Source organism: Rutilus rutilus, assembly GCF_951802725.1.
Source record: "Rutilus rutilus genome assembly, chromosome: 19".
In the NCBI taxonomy this organism is placed as follows: Eukaryota; Metazoa; Chordata; class Actinopteri; order Cypriniformes; family Leuciscidae; genus Rutilus; species Rutilus rutilus.
The window spans coordinates 3398977-3410048 of record NC_140232.1 but is presented as its reverse complement, the minus strand read 5'-3'; the positions used below and the strand labels follow the sequence as shown (position 1 = coordinate 3410048).

The following is an 11072-nucleotide window of genomic DNA, read 5'->3' as shown; positions in this document are numbered from 1 at the left end:
TGCATTTTCTTTTCCTTTTCGTTGACAAATTGAACATGATGTGCATACTTCCATAATCCAAACGCTGTCTTCTCTGCCATCTTGCCGGGAGTTCGAAAAAAAAAAAAAACACACACACACACACACACACACACACAGGGTCAGACTCAGGCGCATGCAGGGCACAGACGTATCACAGCCATTGACTTTACGATCACAGCGCTTCGGCTCCGCTGATATACCCGCAGGTGGCAAAGTAGACCTAAGCCTACTGTCTGACAAAAAGCAGGCTGCAGTCGGGATTTTCCTTTCCTTAAAATAACGGATTACTTTTTAAAAAAAATAACGAAGTTACTGATTACTTAACGCAAGAAACTAACGCGTTAAGTTACACATTTCACGAAAAAGGTAATTAGAGTACTCTAACGCGTTACTTTGTAACGCGTTACCCACAACACTGATTGTTACTGATTTGAAGTGCACACAAATTAGTTACGTTGTATATGTTACTTATATTTGTTTCTATTTTGAGTTTAAGTTTACCGTACGTGATGAACTTCAGACAGACATGGTCCGCTGCAGCCGCATCCTGGCGTAACAAGGATTAGAGTCCGGGCAGGAACAGAGAATTTAAGCGTTATTGGTTCCGCCCGAACATACCATTTGCTGGAATTGCCCAGGGGAGGAAGAAATGTTAATGACTTTATCAATTGATTTATTTAGTTGTACATTTATGATATTTGATTACATTTTTCTTTCCTTAACTTTATTTACTGTATACTTTTGTTTGATTTGATTTTGATTTACTTATGGTCATATGTTGAATGTAAAGTTGAATTGTTTCCCCTCTTAATTTGTAATGGGCCCATCCTTTCCTTTATAAGCTGTTGCTTTGTTCATTTGAGCAGGTCAGTAGTTTTAGTTGTTTGTTTATTTTGTCTAAATGTTTGATCTCATTTTCTGTTTGTTTATTTTTGTTGTAAGAAATTTATGAGTTTGTAAAGTTATTATTTTTTTTCTTGGGTTCAAATAAAGACCCATTTGTTTTGCAAAGCTTGTGTTCCTTGTTCTTGGCTTCTCGGTCCCTCACATGGAGACAATTCTGAGTAGACTGGAAACTGTAGCTATTCCTAGTCGTTTACGGGTTGTTCCAATCCGAATTGATCAGTATTCCGGTCATGAACAGCTGAAAACACAGTGAATGAAAGCATTACTTTCCAAATTGCACAGGCACAAATAATGTGTTGCATTGCTTTCTCACAGTCAAACCACAGAAGACCAACATATTGTTAAATAAATCACAATTAAAATCCAATATTATGTCACTGAAGTCTCTCATCATGTACATGAGATGATTAACTGTGTTGTATGTCAATATGAATTATTACTCTTACCCATTCTGGCTTTTTCATTGACATTATATCCCGTTTCCTTTTAACAGAAAATAGATAAACATACATTTAGTTATTTAAAACAAATTAAAAGTAATTTGTTTTCTTTTTTTCTCTTTAATGTGAAAAAAGAAATAAACTTTCAATACCTGCATTCCTGTATGAACAGAAGAGAGACAAAATTATTAGTAATTTAATCAATATTATTTTACTCACTGCATCACCCTCTTTTTTTCTAATTGTAGCAAATATAGTGTATATGAATGATTGTCAAAAAGTATTTCAGCTCCATGACTGTATTTATTTAATTTGGCTGAATTTGCATAGAAATTATATGAAAACCAACTCTATATCTCATACTACAAAAACGTTCTGAACAAATTGATTAAAGCTCACCTGACTGACGAGATCATTTCTTCTTTTGAATATGTCTGATTGTAAGGACACTTATTACTGTAATTATTACTATTACAGTAACTGTAACACTAAGAGCAATGGCTGTAACAGGGAGATTTCCACATTCACTGTCAGACGACTGTGTTCCTGGATTTATTTCAGTACGTCCCAATGCTTCACATCTGTGAATAATATCCAGGATCAGATCAATGATGAGCAACAGCACACACCAACAGTATAAGAGAACACTTACTTTGTGTGTGGTTTACAGGATGATAAAGAGCCATCTGAATATGTGTCAGCTTTACAGTCGGCACATACTGTATCTGTGGAGCCAGTGCCTGTAGACAATGGACATATAGTTACATAAAGATATTGTTTAAAATAAAATAAATAAAGGCTCTTGTTTCCTTAACTGCGACCAATGCAGCACAGATAACAATAAACAGCATTCCATGCACTGTCCATGCCTCTTCATATAATGTGATCATTTACCTGCTTGTCTGATGTATTGTCCAGGTCTGCATTCAGAGTGTTGCACAGCGAGTCTACAGGAGTGTTTCTCTCTTTCAGTGCAGAAGAATCTTTCCAGTGGCTCACACACAGCATCTGACGACCGAGTGCAGGCTTTACTCACTCTTAACCCTCGCTCTAAGATAGAAATCAGTCAGCAGAAATCATATTACATTAGTTACTGTCAGGAACCCATGAACCCAAATAGCTTGCATCTCTTAGATGCTAGATCACCTCTTAAGTAAATTATAACAATACTTTTTCATTTTCGGATGAACAAATTTAAAGGGGGAAACACTCACTTAAATCACACTCTGTACATTTAAGGCATTCAGATAAGCCGCTGGGTTCATCAATAAAAGTGTATTCAGGGCATGGAGCACAAGTTGTGCTGGTATCTTCTCTGCAGTGCCAATAAACACGGCTTCCTAAAAAGCAGCACATAACATTTGGTATTCAATTTCAACAGAAATCACTTAATAATGTGATGCAAAATGCATTGTCATGGTATACTTTCTAATTTAGTTTTTTTTCACAAACCAAACAAATGCTTTTATGCAGAAAAAATATATTCATTAATGCAGAATAAAGCAGATTAGTTAGAAGTTAGAAACTTTGAAATTATACAATTTGTGTAAACTATATGGTATAACTTTGTATTATCAGTCTTACCAGGAGCACACATTGGACAGCATTCCCCATTTATCTCATATTCAGCATGAGCACATCGACAAGAGCAAAGTTCATAGTAAAGTGGAAGAATAACAGTAATAAGAAGAATAATCCTTAAAGTGGACATGTCACATGAATGTCCTCAGCCTTCACAGTAGCGGTGTCGTTAGCTGTATGGTCTGATGTCTTAGCTAACGGTAGGACTCAAGACAGCAGGTCAAAACTCAGATCTTGTGCAGGTTGTATTTCCCACAAGCATCTTGCAGACATATCCATTCTCTGTCAAACAAACTAAAACAAGACATCTCTCATTAGTTTACTTAGGCTAATTGTCTACTGTAGACTTGCATCAAATTCCATAATTTGTAACATTTTCCTTAAAACATCAACAACTTTTCCACCACAGTGTCATTTTCATTGACATTTTTAAACATTGAGGAATAAAAGAGAACTTTGTTGTGCTATAGGTACAGTAAATGCAGTCTTTTAAAAAAGAAAAATCATGTTTTTTTTTCATAATAAATACTAGTATGGAATAAATAAACACAATAATTCTTATTTTATTATGGCATTAATAATCAAATCAAGTTTTTATAAACCCACAGAAGCAAAAAAAAAAAGCATTTTAACAAAAATGAAAACAAGTGTGAGGAGCAGAAGGCAAAACTACTTTCACTTTAGAACTTGTGTGAACGAAATTTAGAAACAGCACGTACTGTATGACTGCAGGATCAAAGCGACTCATAAAAGATAAAGGCACACATAATTTGGTCAGTTGTCGACTGCTTTTAAAATACGGACAACAAAAGCTTATTTTGTGCCGTGATTATTTAGGCTAGTAGTTTAAAGCTCCAGGTCAGCTGCAGATTTTCTAAAACAGGATAGAGATAGATATATATATATAGCTGGACCTCAACAGGAGAAAACTACCTCTATATATGCACGACTACGCCACCCTGTTAAAGGTAGGGTAGGTAATCTTTTTTCAAAAAAAAAACATTCCAAATTTGTTTAAACTGTCTTTATATACCAATACATAATTAAAATGTAAGTACTCTGAAAAAGAAAATATAAAAATCGAGTGACTGTAGACCTTTTAATCTGCAATAAACACAACTCATTATTTCCATTCACTCCCACCCCCTCCCTTCTGAGCTCCTTCCAAAGCCACGCCCCCAAAACACATGAACGCGCGACGCCAAACGCTCAGGCTCAGCTGGAAGACGCATTTATTACCTGAGACGAGTGGAGAGGAAGGAGCGCAGTACATACAGTGACATCATGTCAGAATCACATGTAATAAAATACCTAACTTTATCACTATGAATATAAACAAATAAGATTTCTTTTAGTACTCACTATCAAGCTAGCATATCGATAATGGTAAAGTTTCATTCGGTAACGAGCTATATTTATAAGGCAAAACTAAAAACAGGTTGCATTGATACACGTTTTTCCATTACCATCAGTTACACTGTGATGAAGGTGAATTTCGTGTAAGATTCATAACATATACGGTGTTTTGCATGTAAGAGTTTCCATGATGAAAACATTGTTGACTCTAATGAAGACTAACATACACTCCGAGTCCGGAGACAAGTACCGCATCGTCGGTTCGAGGACAGGTCTGGGGTTGAGGGCGAAGCAGAGGAGGTCGTTCAAGAGTGCGGGCAGGGTCCGAGGAAGTAGTTTTTGCCTTGTTTGCCTTCGCTGACTGCATATGCAGGTGCTTTGAGCTGAATATTTCCGGGAACGGTGACATGTGATGAGTGCACGCAGGGCAGCGCGCGCAGTGGGGCTCGGGCACGAGACATGAAGGCATCTGATTGGTTCTTTACATTCGCACAGAATGGCAGTGATTGGTCAGAGTTTTTACTGTCCTGCAGCTGCTACAGAGGTCTGATTTTTTTCATTCCTTTTTCTAAACACATAATGTATTGACTACTATCAGGATGGAAGGACCATTTCACCCAGTATAAAAAAAAGTGTTTCTGAACAGGATTACCTACCCTACCTTTAAACAGGGAAATAAGAATATGAATCAATTTAACCACCTACAAAAGGACACACAGGAACGTGGTTATCGTAGAAGGGCCTGAGACGTGGAAACCACAAAATACAAAAGTGTTTTATTCAAATAGTCAACAACAATCAAAAGACAACATTAAAAGACTGGTTCAACATTTATCATTCAACATTCACAAATCTGGCGAAACCAAGGAGGCCGAGGGTTAACAATGGCAGGTACACTATTTTAGTGAGCACAAGGCTTCTATAATCACTCTTAAGGCCTCATTATACTTCTGCGTCGGACCTACGCCGGAGCCTATACGCCGTAGGCAACGTGTTGGTTTTAATTTATACTTCTGTGTCGTTGTCCGCGTTGACGCGTACCTAGGGAGCGTGTGAAACCCCGAGGGAGGGGTTCTGGCAGACCAATCACAGCGCTTGTGTCCGCGTTGAATTGACGCGTTGTTACATTTTTGGAGAGGTGCACGTCAGGGTACGCCGTAGGGTACGCGCGCTACACACAGCCTACGACGTAGCTACGGCGGCAGTTCGACGCAGAAGTATAAAACAGGCTTTAAGCCTGGTTTATACTCGACGCGTCCGCACGAGCGCGAAGGTGCGCGCGGCAAAAATGACGTCATCGCGGAGTGGGCGGTCGCGCGCGTTGGGTGCGCAAGGGCCCATTTCGCCTGGCGGTGTGCACGTCAGATTTTGTAACAACGCGCGCGGCGCCGCATCCGAAGATGAACGACTTCGAACCGAATCTGGCCGAGCTCAAACTTCTCACCACACTGGCACCCAGTTTGCACGTCTAAATGAGTTGCTTACATTTTAAAAATGAGCATACAATAGCATAAAAAGTATTTTTAAAGAACATAAAGGTCCATGTTTAATAAAAATGTTCACGAAACTTAATTAAATGTTTAGTGAAATTAGAAAATATGTAAGAGATCGTTAATTTAGTTATGTTGTATACACATTCTCATATCCATATATTTTGTTTTATTGTCACTAGCAATAATCTCAGGGTTTAGCCTACTGGGTTTTACACGATTCTTTTTGTAGTGTGGTATTGGCGGCCATGTACTAAAATAAACATTGTCACGTGTGTATAGCTTTCTTCTTCTCATCGCTGATTCCTGATGGTTAGAGGATAATTACTGGAGTCGCCCCCTATCGTTTCAAAGAATAGTACAACGGCGAGCGCGTCGGAAGTAGTTGTACATGGTACCATCAAAGAGTATAGAAGCCCAAGAGGCGAAACTCAATAGAACGCTCCATAGCAACAGTTGCCCCCATGACGTGACGACGCGGCCGCCATTATGGACTGAAAACTGAAGGAAAACGCATAGAGGGAAAACAAAGAGTATAGAAGTACCAAGAGGCGAAACTCCGTTGCAGTTTTGACAACAGCCACTAGGTGGCACTTCGGTAGCGCGGCCGCCATTTTGGACTGAACCAGCGGCTTTACCGTTAGCACAACTACTGTATACAGCATTAACATTATGAGTGGAAATAATTGGAAACAAAGAAAACAGTGTTCTGCCATCAACTGCAACAACTACCAGTGTACAACCAATCAACTAGCATTTCATAGATTAGATCCAGAGAGGTAAAGTAGAAAAGGTTTTTATTAACGTTAAAGTGAGCTAACGTCAACGATAACAGGTGCTGTAACGTTAATGTAAGCTATCCCATAACCGCAGTAACAGTTTGCTAACGTTATGTATTTGGTAGAAATTGAGTCAAGACTCGAAGTGGGCTTTTTAAATCGCATACTTTCAGAGATATATGAACACCTAACCTGGCAAATGACCGCTTGATTAATTCATTGTTATCACTAAATTATCCTTTTAACTGTCACTTTTTTTTCGCATAAACATGAAAATCACTATCCAAACTTAAATGGTGTAATTCAAGAATGCTTTGGAATATAGACCTATGGTTGGTCTTGTTTTAAAGAAGACATTTGTCAGATTATTGTTGAAGTGAAAAAAAAGTATGAAAGTGAAACAGAAATAAGTTATATAAGTTTGAGTTTATTTAAATGTACAAATTTAAACATAGAATTATTTATATTTTATATAAAATATATATATTACAAAATATATTTTACTCTATAACTGCAAGAAAAGAAAAGCAAAAAATCTGAACAAGTTGTGTTCCACATTTTATGTTGATCTTTCTCTCGCTCCCTCACCCTTTCTGCCGTGTGCTCTACACGGTTTGGAGCTGCGCGCTCTTGCTCGCTCGCTCTAGATTCCGGGAGATTTTAGCTAATTTGTGGGCATCAGGGAGCTGCTATCAATATGCGGGAGACTCCCGGAACTTCCGGGAGACATGGGATGTCTGCTATAGAGATATTAAAAACTAGAAACTACTACTTAGTTAATTTAACCGCTTTTGAATTTGAACCGGTATCGTTCATTCATTTCTATGACAGCTGTGTTGCGTTCAGTCCAAGATGGCGGAGCTGCAGCTCTGCGCATGGGTGCGTTTGTTGCAATGGAACGTTCTATTGAGTTTCGCCTCTTGGTACTTCTATACTCTTTGGGGAAAACGCCGAAAAATAATGGGAGTCAATGGCACTGAAAAACTTAACATAACAAAAACTTAACATAACTTATTTTTTTCTGGCCGTCATATCTAAATATGAAAACAATTTAAAATACATTAATGAGGATGACCGACGTTAAATGACAGAAAATATACGTCTATGTGTTGGTTATGCATGGCCTAATTACCCTTAGGAAAATAGTATTTTGGGACAAAATATTACTATAGAAGTACTATAAGACTACTATAGAAATACTATAGCAGCTCTAGGATATTATAGAGGTATTACAGAACATAACATACTTCTGTGATTTTCTGTAATACCTCTATAATATTTTAAAGCTGCTATAGTAGTCTTATCGTACTTCTATGTCCCAAATTACTATAGTATTCCTATAAGATTACTATAATATTTTGTCCCAAAATACTATAAGATTCCTATAGTACTTTTTAGTAAGGGTATGTCCCCCACCGAATCGGCTTCATTAGCCTATCACTTATGGTTTGCAAAGATACAATTATAAAATTACTGCAAAACTTTAATCTATCAATATTTATGTTCTATTATGCATTTTCCTTGTTATATAACTAACAGAAATTCATGAAATAATATAGGCTATAGGCAGACACACAGTAATAAGATATAAGTAATAAGATATTTATTCAAATGTTGATTTTGAAATTAGTGAACATGACCATATATATGATTTGGAAAAATAAATAAAATTATAAATGAACATTTCTAAAGACAGTTAATATTTTACATAGAATATCACAAAAATATGAACAACTTGTTTTTTCAACATCTTCAGTGAAAGTGCACACAGTGAACGTTTTCATTGGGAAGAACAAAAACAATCTGTGAATGTCCTATTACAGGCGGAAAGGTACAAAAAAGATGTGCAATCTAGCAAGTGCACACATGAACTATAAACACCTACTAAAATGGATTTTGCCATTGACTGGCGCTAACGATTTCAGCAGCTTTCAGTCCATAATGGCGGACGTGCCTCCGCAGCGCCATCTACAGACTGTTACCCATAACACAACAGAGTTTCGCCTCTTGGGCTTCTATACTCTTTGGTACCATCAGAGAATGTCTAATAAGGGGAGAACTTCCACTCTCAGTAAACTTTCGGCTTCTGAACTGGTTGCAGTTCCACTCTGATTCCACATGAGGGCGCTCACAGGACGAGTGCAGAATGAATGGAGGTCTATGGCAGTATACCCATCAAAATACACTTTTCTCAGGATATAATTTGTCTAGTAATTTGAATGTTGTATTTGAAAGGAGATGCAAAGAAATTACACATCGCTGGGTGTTAGATTTTTTAGAGTCACTTATTTGCTTTTAAAAAGTCTTTTAAAGTGTCAATGACGTCATACACATCGTACGACCAGAGATACTGCTTTACGGCAATACTTCAGTCACTCTGGTGCTTTCACGCTCTGCACTTTCTTTTCTTTCAAGGCATCGACAACACAGCTGACACAGGTAAACACACACAGCTGACACAGGTAAACACACACAGCTGACACAGGTAAACACACACAGCTGACACAGGTAAACACACGTGCTAGAAGAGTTTTTGTTTTGTTTGTTTCTGGTCCCGCTTCGGATGCCACAATGCCATCAAGCGGTATCTCTAGTCGTAATCAGTCCTTCACTGACCAATCAGCGTTCATTAGCAGAATGCTAGCATGTTATGGGGAACAACAACAACTCAACCTGTAAGAAATCAAAAGGACATAAGTACTCGTTCATTCAACTTTTCGACCTATAACCCATGTTTAACTAGCAAAACCTACAATCAAATCTGAGATTTATCAATGGCAATCGGGTGAAAGAGACGAATTTAGCCGTCTAGCCCCATAGACTTCCATTCATTTTGCACTTATGGGCGATCGTCCCCCAGTGGAGCTCTGGTGGAACTACAACCAAAATTCAGTACAATAGGACTTAATAGGGAGTGGGCAGGCTCTCCGTAGACAGGCTCTGGTACCATGTATTGTTCCAGAGACAACAAATAAAGATATAAAGAATAGATGGTACTGGTGTCTTTATTCCATGTGGCACACAAAGCATGTCCCCATTACAACTACTTCCTCTAGGGAATGCACTTCATCTTATACAACACATTACTGCCACCTGCAGGCATAAATCAGTACTCATCACAATAGATACTCATTACACTTACCACCCTGTGCAAGGGCATCAACACACGCACTCCAATAAGGTCAAGCATGAACGCACAGCACTCTGTGACAAAACCTCCACCACCGCACGTGAGGGCCTACTAGTGGCCTGCCTTGAAGCCTCGGCTCCTGTAATGGAAACAAAATTACCACACTGGTCTCAACATACAAGAACACTTAATTACAAAAAGACAAATAAAAAATACAATTAAGCAAAACAACATCCATAAAGGAATGCACTGGAAAAAATAAGTAAAATAAATATACCTAAAGCAAATTACAAACAAATTAAAAGACCAGTTAAAGAAAAGAAAGAAAAACCAGCGATCACAAGGACAAACCCTGGAGCAGGCGTCACACCAAACACACAGGCACGTGTTGATGAGAAAGCTTGTCACAGGAGAGAATCCGGATACAAAACAGCAGCGTCAAACAGCGTTTCCCCGCCAAACAGTCTATTCCTCCTTCATTTCATAACCAGTCACGCACACCCAGAAGGATACTGATACCACCATGTCACAAAGCACGAGAATGCAGGCGGGGCATATGAATAGCCACCGCCAACAACCGTTCATATACTGTCTATGCCAACAACGAACCATCGAGAGAAACAAACCGAAATGGGCGGTCCCCGGCAATGACGCACAGGCGGTGACCACACACACAAACGATGCATCCGAATCCCCTTTTATACGCTCCCTCGCGGAATATAATTGGACACTACATTACCCACAAACATTAATTAATTAAAAAACGAAACTCTATACATCCCACCACAATCTACCCCCTGCTTTTGCATCGCCGACCCGACGATGAACTACTAAATGGCAACCATACCCCTCAACCCCAAGGCCTGAAAATAACAACTACAGAGTTAAAAAACAAAGTCCGTGGAGGGTCCAGCCCTCCCGGTGCAAGGAAGGTAAGGAGTAGTATGTGACCAGCCGTTTCCCATCCTGTCCATCATCCTTAAAATTAATCTACAGAGAACAGTGGATATGCATCACCGTACTCAAATCGTTTACAGGGAACGATGAATCTGCTTCACCGCACCTAAATTCATCTACAGAGACAGTGGATAGACGTCACCGTATTCAAATTGTTTACAGGGAACGACACAAGATCAATGTAGACAAAATAACGGAAAAGCTCTCTTTATTTAACTTTATTTAACTTTTCTCCCCATAAATATATTATATGGAACAAACGAGATATTTTGTATAAGAATAAGTCATTATTTTTTTCTAACTGGATTGAGAAACAGATTATTTTAGTGTTTCAACTGTTCAATAGTGATGGACAACTTATGTCTTAAATTCTTACGGTGCGTTTCCACTGGCGCGTTGCGAGCGGAGCGGA

General features: G+C 38.6%; 1 long non-coding RNA gene across 2 annotated transcripts; it reads right to left on the bottom strand.

Moving 5' to 3' along the window:
• Positions 1 to 1771: 1771 nt before the first annotated feature.
• Positions 1772 to 10438, bottom strand: LOC311278789. Of its 2 annotated transcripts, XR_014625478.1 has the most exons (7): positions 10055 to 10438; positions 9716 to 9842; positions 2952 to 3242; positions 2582 to 2707; positions 2262 to 2417; positions 2020 to 2107; positions 1772 to 1948 (listed from the first exon to the last, which is right to left on the bottom strand). It is a non-coding gene; the product is annotated as an uncharacterized lncRNA (long non-coding RNA). The 2 variants fall into 2 exon arrangements; XR_014625477.1 differs by having other exon boundaries at positions 9716 to 10438.
• Positions 10439 to 11072: the final 634 nt, after the last annotated feature.